A 13226-nucleotide genomic window follows, 5' to 3' on the forward strand; every position below is an offset into this window, starting at 1 on the left:
AGTCTTATTGGAATCTCTGCCAATTTCCGCAGTTCTTGGTCATTCAGCCATCTGTAACAACATTGTGCCAGTATGACTTTAGAGATGAATAACAGAAGCTGTAGTGTTTGGGTCTGGAATATTGCATAACTGGCACTTTTCTGCAGAGCTATACCAAAGATAAAGATTGCTGGAAGTTGGGAAAGTGTTGTATGTGGCTCTAATGAGGTTTAGCTTTTGGTATTCACCATATATCTTTCCAACTCAATTCCCTGTTGAACACCCTCTCTGACACTGTCCAGCTTCTTTGTTTTTGCTGTCTTACTGCTTTCACTCTCTAGAGCTCTTCTTCCATCCTAATTTCCTCTAAGATTATGAACAATTGGTTGTACCCTCCCCACTCTGGAACAAATCTACACCTCCCGAAGCCGCAAAAAAGCAATAGACATTTCACAGGACTCATCACATCCCGGTCATTGCCTCTTCCAGCTTTTGCCATCGGGCAAGAGATACAGAGCTATGAAAACTAGGACAAACTGCCTTAAAAACAGCTTTTATCCGAAAGCAATCATGGCCCTGAACTCAGAATAAAACTGCTCCATATTATTCTTCCAATGTGCAATATAGACCTTAAGTCAACAAGTGCAATTTGTATATTTATTACTATTCGGTTTGTTATTATTTTCTCTCTTCTTGTCTTTTTGTCTTTTTAACTCTTATTCCTCACATTGAGTCGATTGCACCTTCAATTTCGTTGTTCCTTTGTAAAAGTGACAATGACAATAAAGATCTATCTATCTATCTATCTCTTTCCTCTCTTTTCTTGTGGCTAAGGACCACATCACAGGGGCTGATCCTCAGCCGAAACCCATTGTTCCTGTTTGAGCTCTTCCCATTAACTCCTGGTGCTTCCGACTCCTAATGGCTTGAGCCAATGCAAATATACAAGATATATTTGATACATCTAGTTTCTCTCATCTAGTCCACTGTTAAAAAAACAAGATAAAGTAAATAATACATTAGAAAATCACATCTTAATAGCTAGGACTATTAAGGATACAATAAGAAAGATGGATTTAATATAGCTGTACATAATTATGATATCATAGCAATAACAGAAACCTGGCAAGTAATAAGGACAAGAATGAGTATAACATAAACAGGTACTTATTATTTAGGAAAGAGGGGGGTGTTTAGATTCGACAGGAAAGTGTAAGGGATTTTGGCCTTATATTTTGAGTGTGTCATAGAGTCCCAAGTGCAGACAGTAGTTTCATTTTAAATCTTTTTAATTACATTAAAAACTTTATCTAAATAATAAATGGGCTAGCATCACAAAAAGCAGAGCTTAAGAATAGGAGTTTTTTGAGCTACTCAATGAATGTTTTTTAACATAGTATATTAAAGCAACATAGAGGGGCCTAGCCTATATAGATGTAGTGTTTTGTAACAATCAGGATATGATTCGGGGAGAGATGTGATTGAACCATTAGGATTTTGTGACCATAAGATGATGCATTTGACAGTGTTCTGGCAGATTGCATATTCTAAAAACTAAAACAGTTAGGTTTCATTTTAGAATGGAAAATTTTGAGTAGATGTGGCAAAAATGAAATAAGATAAACTGGGCTGGGCTGGGCTTTTAAGTGTAGAGACAGTTGTGTTACATATAATGCAGTACAAGTTTCTGCCAAAATTTAGAAGCAGTAGGGAATTAAAGGAAACTAAACAGTGTATAAGTAAGGAGCTCAGAAAGATGATTCAATGGAGGGAGAAAATAGCTGTATAAGGTGTATAAGACCAATAACTTCAGTGCTAACCATAGGACTTATGTGTGCATGAGACCAAATGCTGAAAAAAGATACTAGGAAAGCTAAAAGGCTGGTGAAGAGAAATATTTATAAAAGGGCATACTGTACTTCGTTTTAATAGTAAAAGAATGGTCAAGGAGGAGATAAACTGTATTAGGAATAGCACAGATGAATTCAAATATTCTGGCATGAAAACAGCAAATGCTCTGAGCTTGCATTGTTCTAAGGTTTACACATGTGAAGAGGCAAAAAACACCCAGTAGTAACAGGGACTGCCGAGGGGGTATTAGTGGTTTGGAAATTGTAAAGGGTGATTTGCTGCTTTGGTTAAATGGGTTGAAATCGAACAAATCACCAGGACCTAATGACATTTATCCTATTGTGCTTAAGGAGGCTAGTGAGTACATATTGTGAGCAGGGGGGATAATCGCACACCTAGAGGATATGGACGCTCCTCTAAAAAACGGTAAAAGACTACCTTCACATTACTCTTTTACTTGCTGGGCTTATTTGTGGCTGCTCTGTTGCGCTATATGCTTCCCGTGCAGTACTTCACATACTTAAAAGCCCGAACAGCACGTATTGGTTTTTGATTGATTGCTTTTCTCTCTCTCTCTCTCTGACATTCTCTGCTCCTGACGCGCACTCCTTTGAAGAGGAAGATATGTTTACATTCTTTTAATTGTGAGACAGAACTGTCATCTCTGTCTTGTCATGGAGCACATTTAAACTTTTGAAAAAGAGACAAATATTCGTTTGTAGTGTTTGAATAAAGTTCCTGTCCATTCCTCTCGTACAACATCCAAGATGCCTCTCGGGCGCCTGCCAAACAACAACTCGAACGTACTCAAGCCAGTGGATGCCAGCGGCGATTCCCGCACCGCAAACATAATAAAAGGCAGGACAGAGGCCTAAGACGTTGGATCATCATGAGCGACTCGCCTGATCATCTGTTTTAAAGTCTTGTTAAATCGTTCAGTCAAACCATTCGTCTGTGGATGGTAAACAGTGGTACTCAATTTCTTAATAGCAAAGCTGTCACACAATTGTTTCATCACGTGAGAAGTAAAAGGTGTGCCCTGATCAGTTAAAATTTCTCTAGGGATGCCAATATGAGTAAAAACCTTGCACAAAGCTTTGGCTACAGTGGAGGAACTGGCTTTTTTCAAAGCAGCCACTTCCGGATATCGCATTGCATAGTCAACCAACACAAGCATATATTGATACCCATTTTTAGTCTTGGGTAGAGGGCCTACAATATCTAATCCCACCTGTTGAAAGGGGACTTCCAAAATAGGCATAGGAGAAAGGGGAGCCCAAGGAGGTCTATAAGCAGAGATGATCTGGCAATCAGGACAAGTAGTGCAGAATTGCTCCACATTTTTCCCCATATTCAGCCAATAAAATTGTTTTGATAAGCGTTCTCTAGTCTTATCAGCCCCCAGGTGCCCACCCAAGATGTGAGAGTGAGCTAACTGCAAAAGAATGTCCATATGTACTTCAGGTACAACTAACTGTTCAATAAATTCCCCCACTAAATGATCTGATATCACTCTAAAAAGGCAGCCGTCTTTCTCAAGAAAGTGCGGGGTTTTTAAGCCCCCAGTTGCATGCTCTTGGTAATAACAGTCACTAGCAGAGCAAGCCTGTTTAAATGCATATTCTAATGAACTATCGGCATGCTGCAAGTGCACAAAATCCATCTGCTTGCCAGTGCTCGGTTTGTGTTCGGAGGCACTTGCAAGCTGAGAAGTTGTAGGTGGGCCAGCCAGTCGCTCTAGGAAATTAGGGGTGTCTCCCTTGGTCTCGCTGGAGAGATTGGGTTCAATATCTAATCGGGGCTCGAGATTTTCCCCAACAGCCACCAGTTCTTCTTCCCCCCCGCTACCCCCGCTAAGCTTGACAGGGAGCTCGATGACTGGTGCCCGACATTTGGTCATGAGTCTAGGAAAAAGGGCATTTCTCCTGCCGATCAGCAAGGGCCGGGGGCAGGAGTCCGAAGAGGCAGACCAAACTTTAAAGTGCCGACCCTTATATGTTAAAGGAAGAAGCAATCTCTGATAGTCTTTAACATCTCCATGTACACAACGTATGTTTACAGTTTCAGTGTTACACAGGCACCCCTTGTCAAGACAGTCCCGTCTGACAATACAAAGATCAGTCCAATAATGCCGAGATCTCTCGGCCCGCCAACTTCCCTGAGATCATTAAGCTGTCCTTTTTATCTGAAGAATAAGGAACACGGGAGCAACAAACTATGGCCAAACCAATTTCCATCAATTGAGCAGGGGATATGCAACATTCCCTCGCCAAGTGGCCGGGTTGATCACACTGGAAGCATCTTCGTTCAGCTCCACTGCTGAAATATCCACTGCGACGTCCACGGCCTCCTGCCAACCCAGATGTGGTCTCTACATTAACAACTGGATCCCCTGGAGGCCTTCCTGAGGAAACCCGATTTTCAGGTTGTACAGCTCGTTGGTGCTCTAGCCTTCATTCAAAGTGACGAGTATTCCCTGGGCGATCCCTCGGAGGCTGAAAAACAGCATAAGGATCAACAAATCCACCACTTTTTCTCCAAGCAGTTTGAGAACCCTCCAAACGTTTGGCTAAGATTGTCAACGACTCAACATCATGACAAAGAAATTCATCTCAGAGAACTTCAGGTATCCCTGCCAGGAGTATATTTATGACATCCTTTTCCACAACGCGCTCCATCTCGTTTCCCTCAAACCAGCAATGAAATCTTGTATCTGCGCACGAATGAGACCGTCCGTGTTCAGTCTCCAATCATGAAGTGCAAAGCCTTTAGCCAAAAAGTTTGCAGTTTTACATAAAACAACCTGCCTCTTCAAGAAATCATAATCGCTGAGTTTATCACAAGGCACATTCCATAAGGCAAGTAAGGCATCCTCAGACAAAAAAGGGGTGATGATAACAGCCCAGTTTCGTTTTTCCCATCCCATCAAAGTCCCACATGCTCAAAAGCTAAAAGAAACATCTCTGGGTCATCGGAAGGACCCATCTTTGTTAGCACATCCTTGGAATTAGCAGGTGGAGCAGGAACGGGTCCTGCGGGTTGGGAGGAATCGGGAATTTTTGAACGATTTGAAACAACTCCTCGGCGTTCATCTGTGCAACCACTCCTGGTACCACTTGTCACGCTTGGGTCACAGATTTGCATAGAAACACAGGAGGTTGTAGAGACAGGAACTTTATTCAAACACTGCAAACGAACATTTGTCTCTTTTTCAAAAGTTTAAACATGCTCCATGACAAGACAAAGATGCCAGTTCTGTCTCACAATTAAAAGAATGCAAACATGTCTTCCTCTTCAAAGGAGTGCGTGTCAGGAGCAGAGAATGTCAGAGAGAGAGAGAGAGAGAAAAGTAATCAATCAAAAACCAATAGGTGCTGTTTGGGCTTTTAAGTATGTTAAGTACCACACGGGAAACAAATAGCGCGACAGAGCAGCCGCAAGTAATCCCAGCAAGTAAGGGAGCAATGTGAAGGTAGTCTTTCAGTGTTTTTTAGAGGAGCGTCCTTATCTTCTAGGGGTGCGATTACCCCCCCTGCTCACAATATATAAACCATTGACACATATTTGTCAAAAATCTAAGCACACAGGGAAAATTCCTAGTGACTGGAAGCTAGCAAATATTATCCAGTAACATAAAAAAATGTGATCTGCCTGATCCAGTAACAGTAAGCTTTAAATGCATTACAGGTAAAGTAGAGGAAGCAATTATTGCAGAAAAGATCAAGCAGCACATGTCAAGAACAGGTGAATTAGAAACTATCAAACATACTGTAGGTACTAAAGGGGAGAGATTGTGTTTCATTACTATGCTGGAATTCTATGAGGAAGCAACAAAAGCAGATGATCAGTGAGGTGCATATCATATTAATTATTTTGAATTTCAAATGTTTCTTGATAAGGTACTACATAAGAGGTCAGAGATAAAACTAAACAAAGTGGGCATTCAAGGCACTGTGAGTAGATGGGTACATAATTTGCTCAGATACTGGGATCAAATGCTTATTATGGCAGGAATCTTTTTAGAATTAAGTATTGTTAAAAGAGTCATCCCTCAGTTATCAATCCTGGAGCTACTATTCTGCTTAATATATCTAGGTTATCTGGATAAGAATATAAACAACAAGCTGGTCAGGTTGGCAGAAAATATAAAATTAGGATAATAGCTGGTGAAAAAATTGTTCAAGGAAGAATCCAGAACTGCAGAGGCGAAATGTGAAGCAAAGAGAAAGGTCTAATTCTGAGATCATTTTATAATGCTTTGAAGTTATATCCTTTACCTGGGGGAAGTCAATTTCCCAACAATGGAACTGAACCCTGTACATTGAGAATATAACTAAGTAATAAAAATACTACAGGTAACAGTAGTCAGTTGTGAACAATGGAGACAACTTTCAATTAGTTTTGACATGTGATAGTGAATGATTACTTGTACATGTTATCTGAAATCTTGTTAGGCAGAACCATTCTTAAGAATAAAACAACTTATTTATTCTTAACTGCTAACAAGCATGAACAGCATTTCCATTTAGTAATACTATATATGAAAAGGTATACTTTTCCTAAAATAACATAAGGAAGTCTACATTAATTAGGAAATAGCTAATTCACCTGCCTAAAAGATAGCATTTTAATTACCTCTAAATTTGCCTTGCCATATTCCATGCTTAAAAGGTAGATTTCTATGGGAGTGATAACTGGAACATGAGGAAAGAAGCAACTATGTGCAGTTGATCCCGTTATGAAAGACTGCTGATCCTGAGTCACATTATAGAGTGCCTCCAGGTGAAAAAGAATGCTGTAAAATGAAAGATGTAAAAAATGAATTATCTAGTTTTGAGCAAGGAAATCCTAAGGCATTGGCAAACTGAGGAAATGATAAGCAAAGACAGAAATGCCTCTGTCAGCACCACATTTGTTTTGACTATAAAAAAAGAATTTTTCCCATCATTTTTCTGATGCTATTCCCTAATTACTGTGACAGATTTACAGTAAGTGAAGCATTATCATAGCTTAGTATTTATTTATTTATTTGCTTATTTTTAACAGTACCTTCCCAAAATTCAATTTTATGTTTGATTCATATTTTCAGGTGGGAGTTAAATTTTATTTTTTATTTAATGCCAAAAGGTGCAGCTTATAGTGGTAGAAATTTGATCAGGATCATTCTGCCTATTAAATCTGGAATATTTTTTTTCTCAATTCATTTTAGTACTCTGATCAGAAGGTGCAAATACAAAATCAAATTTATGAGACAACATTTTAAGATACTGAACACATTTAATTTTATTTAATTCTGCTATGTAAAATGTATACATTTGATACCCACCCTTTTTCTTCATTTAGGTTTCCTGGCTTATTTAAATGCAGATATGAAAACAAAACAAAAACTGACCATTTAGGATGTAGAAACACTGACAACAATCAGGGGCTAGGTTAACAATTGTATAAAAAGCAAATTAACATACACAAATGTACTAGGGTGTGAATAAACATGTTAAAACACAGCCCATGCAAAACCAAAACCGAAAAGGTAGCTAAAATTGGTCAGACATAAAGTAAAGCTGGAGTTCTTGCACAGAAAAACACAAATTGCTGTAAAGAAACACAAAATATCCTCATAAAAGTGCTGTACTTCACTAAGCACTGTAGTAGTCTCAAATCTTCACCTTTCTTCTTTCAGCAAAGAAGCAATTCACACTTTTGAATCTTAAAAAATAAGTCTGCTAAAATTAAGACAAACTGAGTATGTTCCATTGGAAGTAATAATGGCTTAATAATTTGAGAAGTGCCTGGAACAAAAACCAGCGGCCACTGTGGCCTTCCAGAATCTGAGTTTGACAAACATGACGAAGAAGGAAAATAGGAGTAACCAGAGAAAAAAACCCTGTAGACAAGAGGAGGTGTAAATTCCACATAACAACAATTTGACTCCATGAAGAAGAAGCTGTAACCACTGCTCCATTGTGCCACTCAAAGTATCACTGTTTTTTAACTGAACTGTATTGGATCTGCACAGTAAACATTGTACTAATATTTTTGCTTCAACATGTGTTGATGAATTAGGTTGTATCACACAATATTTTTAAGGATATTCCATGTATCATGTACAGTAATTCATGATCAGATGGGAAAGCTCATTCTGAGAGGAAAAGATGATTTTTAAATGATGTTTAAAGTTAAATATTTAAACTTACACAGATTTGTTTTTACACCTGATGCTGTTTTTTAAGGGTCGTGAGTCATGAAATCTTTATTAAGAATTCTACAATTTTCAATTAATGAATCACAACTGTGAAAAGAATAGTGAAAGTTATTCACAACAATCTGTTGTCTAGAACAGGGGTGGGCAGATTCAGTCCTGGAGGGCCGCAGTGGCTGCAGGTTTTTGCTCCAACCCAATTGCTTAATAAGAAGCCCTTATTGCTCAAGTAACACTTCAGCTTCACTTTAATTGTCTCTCTCGTTAAGATTTTGAACCCTTATTGCTTATTTTAGTCTTAAACAGCTGTATTCTTGGTTTTTAATTGCTCCTAATTAGCAATACCATGCAAATGACAAAAGAGACCAGCATTTCTCCATTTAGCTTGTTTTCATTTACACCTGTGTGTATTTATCATGCACTATTTGGTTTAATTAAATACTTGGAAGGAAAGTGAAGAGAAAAAAGTGAAGCACTGAGAATTACTCGTCTGTTTTAGACTTCAAATCATTTGGATGATATCCTTAGAAAGGAAAATAAATCTAGGATATGAGAATGACCTGACATGGCAGCGTTACAGCACTAGCAAGCCATGAAATTAAATAATTGACAAGGATTGGTTTCTAATTAAGCAACTGGGTTGGAACAAAAACCTGCAACCACTGCGGCCCTCCAGGACTGAATCTGCCCACCCCTGGTCTAGAAGGTCTAAATCTGAGAGTCTTTCACAGTATGCCTGGATGAACATTTGAAATTCAAACAGCTAATATTTAAAAGGCAGCTGAAATATTCCAAAACACAAATAATGTTGTCCTTTTACAAGTCTGTACAGTACAGGATAGCACAGCAGGGTTTGCCTTTTGTTTTTATACAGTATATACTTTGTATTTACTTAACAATTATACAACATGTATTTTTTGAATTACTTGTTGTATTCCTAGTGATAACATAGAAATTTAAATACATTGAAGAAATAAAATACATTATACATAGTAATAATATCTAAACAGTGTTTTATAAAAAAAATCCAATAATATATGTAAATATTGTAGTATTTTTCAAGAATTTACAGACATTTTTCAATAACATTTCAATAACTCTGTTTAGGCATGATGCATTGTTAGAGAATTTTAGAAATGAGTTACCAGGGACAAGACATCACCGGTATGATCCAGAGCAGAAGAATGTCCTATGGTACACCTCCTAAATTACCTTTATCCGTAGCATATATATAATGCTAGCAAGTGCTAGCTGGAGGTGAACAATGCCCTAAAAGAAAAATGTTGATGAACACAAGGGAATGATACAGTGGCATTTTGGGAAGGTAAAGAGGATGAGTAGAATCATTAAGAATTTGTTCAAGCTTTGTAACAAAATGTACAGCTATTCTAGACATTTTATTAACCACAATATTTTTACATTTGTTAAATTACATGTTACAGCTTATCTTTACCTAGAACAAACATATCCAAAAACAAACATCAAATCAAAGGTTAGACCTCTGGATAAAACTGATACACAAATCATTTGAAAAACATAGCAGTTCATAGGTTCCTTATATTAGCTATAGAGAACAGGAGATGTCGTCCATCCAACCAAAGGAGAAGACTTTCGACTTCTCTGAAGATGGACATATGATTGTTGAAGACCCAACTGAAACATTGTAAGATCATTGTACTGATCTATAGGCATCCTCATCTGTTTATCTGAAAACCAAATTAAAAATATTCTTTCTTCTGTACGATATCTTTACTGCCTTAATATCTCTGCTATGGTTACTGAGAGAGATATTGTCTTGAGTTTGAGTATGAGTACGTTGCAAAAGAACACATTCAAAGGGGTCATGCACCTTCTAGTGAATATAATTGGTGTAATCGGCAGAATTGTAGCTACATACTGAGTTGCTTGCTTAATGTTAGCAAAAGAGGGACCAGCCAGAGTATGGGACAGTTGCATACTAGTCCATAGACCTCCATGGCTCAGTGATTTAATAGATAAAGCATGCTGATAACCTGGCCACAACTAAAAGAGGTGGTTAGGATTGAAATGTCAAGAGAAAAGAGTTGAAAACTGCAGGATAATTGGGATGATCCTGCTGACTGCATTGTGTGAGTCGGACATAAAGGGATCAAGGAATACATTTTGAAAAAGTTGGAAATTTAAAAAGAGATGCTAGAAATTTGGTGAGTTAAAGAAAATAATAAGTTCTAACTTGAGGAAATGATGTAAAAACGTTTGTGCGGAATTAGTTATATGTAAATTCTAGCATTTGACATCCATAGTACAGCGCTAAACACAGCATCATTGCTGGGACAGTTAGTTGAAAAGTGACCATAAGTCCCTTTCTAGACACAGACAGAAAGACACTTTCTCAGCTGATTAACCTGGATTCCAAATTATTTGAAAGTGGAATTACTCTGTTTCTTCTTTTAAAGTCTTTAAATTTTTCACAAGTTTTCTTTCTATTTATCCCAACAAAGATGTCAGTGCACGACATTTAAAACAATTTTATGACTCACTGCGAAAAATCTGAAATGTCATATTTTAAGCAATCATCAGCATATTTGAAAATAACATGAGTGAAAACTGAAGCTTGGTCCCTCATTTGTGTATAAAATGTAAAGTGCTAGGTAGAGAAAACTGTCTTACTGGGTCCTGAGTTTTTAGTACTAATACCAAAACAGAATTATGTTTTTGGCTATTGGTTGCAATATACAAAACAAAACTATAAAAAACACAGAGTATTAATATTAAAATTCTTTTAATATGTACCGTTAGCTGATATAGTTAAATTGTTTTGAACATACTATTAATGTCTACTGTATAAAGAAACAATTGACTCCATGTTGAACTTCTAAATGTTTAAGATATGTTTACATTTGAAACAGAGCATCCTCAACTGACCATACTGTTTGAGAGGTGTATTGATTTGGGTTAGAATAAGTATAAATTCTAAAGCCTAAAAGGAAATATGTCACCTGCACCATACAGCATTTCATACATTAATGAGTACAAGAGGGCTTTGCCCCCTGCTCGCTTTGCTAGCCCACTCCCGATGGGGACGCACAACGCGCCAACCACTTCGCATCTCTGCCACTCGTGTTATGAAGAGGGGGGCTGAACGCACGCTTTAGGAGATGCAGTCGCTCCTCCGAAACCCTCTCTTAAATGGTGATACAATGGGAAACTAATACATTTTTTTACCTCCTCTGTGCTCGATCTGCTGTTTACTTGCTGCTGCCTTGTTACGTGATCTGCATGTCGTGCAGCGCTTCGAACATTTAAAAGCCTGTACAGCAGCTGTCCTTTTGTCTCACTGCCTTGTCTCGCGGGATGTTAAAGTGTCTCCGAGAAGGTTATGTCTCGACCCACGACTTTTTTATATAATAGAGAGATGTTTCAGAGATGTCCATAGGATGCTATCAAATGTTTATTATAATATAAAAGGTAATTGGACTAACCCTGGTAACTAAAGTCAAGATAGCTAAAAGTGCACTTTGGATGTCATAAACATATTAGCAAAAGATAGAAACGCAGCTATGAAATGTGTTAAAAGAGAGTAAACACGGATTTATTTGGACAGTAACCATTCTGTTAAGGCACAGTGAACTTTTTCATAATAAGTTGGCATTAGAAGTAAGGCTCCATATAGTTGATTGCACTTGGGACACTAATATTAAATTTATTTAAATGATTTGCATTAAATGCAACTAATATGTTAAATTACACAGAATTAGATGGATGTTCAGATAGAGTTGATTTAGAAGAGGAAAATATAGAAGGACAAAATTAAGTTATGGGCAAATATGTGGCAAGTGAAGTGTAATGTAAACAGGTATTAAGTCTTAAACCTAGCATGGTGAGTACAAGTATTCCATATAATTATAATCTTTGATGTCTCAAGGATTATGTAAGCTTTATGAAAAGGACTGGTGTATCTTCGATGACTCAGTCTTCTATAATCAGGTGGAGTATGGAAGCGGATTAAATGGCTATTAAGACTTTCCATGATGGATTATACTGTATATCTCACAACATTGAGTGCAAGTCAGGGTTAGCATACTTTAGCTCTAATGCATACATCTGGAATAATAAAGGAACCTATCCCAGTGTTAGAAAACTTCCACTGCTACACTTTAGAGGGTGTGAACTTTAGGAGAAAAATAAAGGAGATGAAAGTTTTCATTTTGGGCGGCACGGTGGCGCAGTGGGTAGCGCTGCTGCCTCGCAGTTGGGAGACCTGGGTACCTGAGTTCGCTTCCCGGGTCCTCCCTGCGTGGAGTTTGCATGCTCTCCCCGTGTCTGAGTTGGTTTCCTCTGGGCGCTCCTGTTTCCTCCCACAGTCCAAAGACATGCAGGTTAGGTGGATTGGCGATTCTAAATTGGGCTTGGTGTGTGGGTGTGCTTGTGTGTGTCCTGCGGTGGGTTGGCACCCTGCCCGGGATTGGTTCTTGCCTTGTGCCCTGTGTTGGCTGGGATTAGCTCCAGCAGACTCCCGTGACCCTGTGTTCGGATTCAGCGGGTTGGAAAATGGATGGATGGAAGTTTTCATTTTAATTATATGGAGATTGAAAGGTGACATGACTAAAGTGATGAAACTAAGTAGGCTGGATACCAGCTGTTACTGTAAAGTTTGCTCTTCCACAACAACATCAGGGCATTGTTAGACAACGGTTAGGGAATAAATGTCATACTCTATTTAAGGAAGCATTTTTTTACACAGAGAACTTCACATAAATCTGAAAAGTAACTGAGTCTATTTTAAAGTAGTACTCAGTGTTAAATAAAAATGACAACTAAATGATCTCTTTTAGTTTAAACATTTCGTGTGTTACTGGGAATTACCAATCTCTTCAAGATCAAGGTGCGCAATTTTCAAACAAAGCAATTTCATCAGTATCTAAACACAGGCAGAACTCCACTGAATCAACTAAGTTCACTGTTATCACAATAACACCAAACTACCCTAGACAAAAAAAAAAATCATGACATTCTACCAAAGCAGAAGCCCAGAGGCCATAGCCTATTGATGTTAACATGTATTTTTGTCCTGAATTTAAAAATCACTTGAATGTTTTGGCCAATGTTAGCCCTATTATGCTTATAAAAAAGCTTATTAATGTGAAATCCATAGTTCATCCATGTGGCAATGGTAGTTCTACCATAAATGGATGCTGTGTTACATTCATATGGCTTG

Source organism: Erpetoichthys calabaricus, chromosome 5 (assembly GCF_900747795.2).
Source record: "Erpetoichthys calabaricus chromosome 5, fErpCal1.3, whole genome shotgun sequence".
In the NCBI taxonomy this organism is placed as follows: Eukaryota; Metazoa; Chordata; class Cladistia; order Polypteriformes; family Polypteridae; genus Erpetoichthys; species Erpetoichthys calabaricus.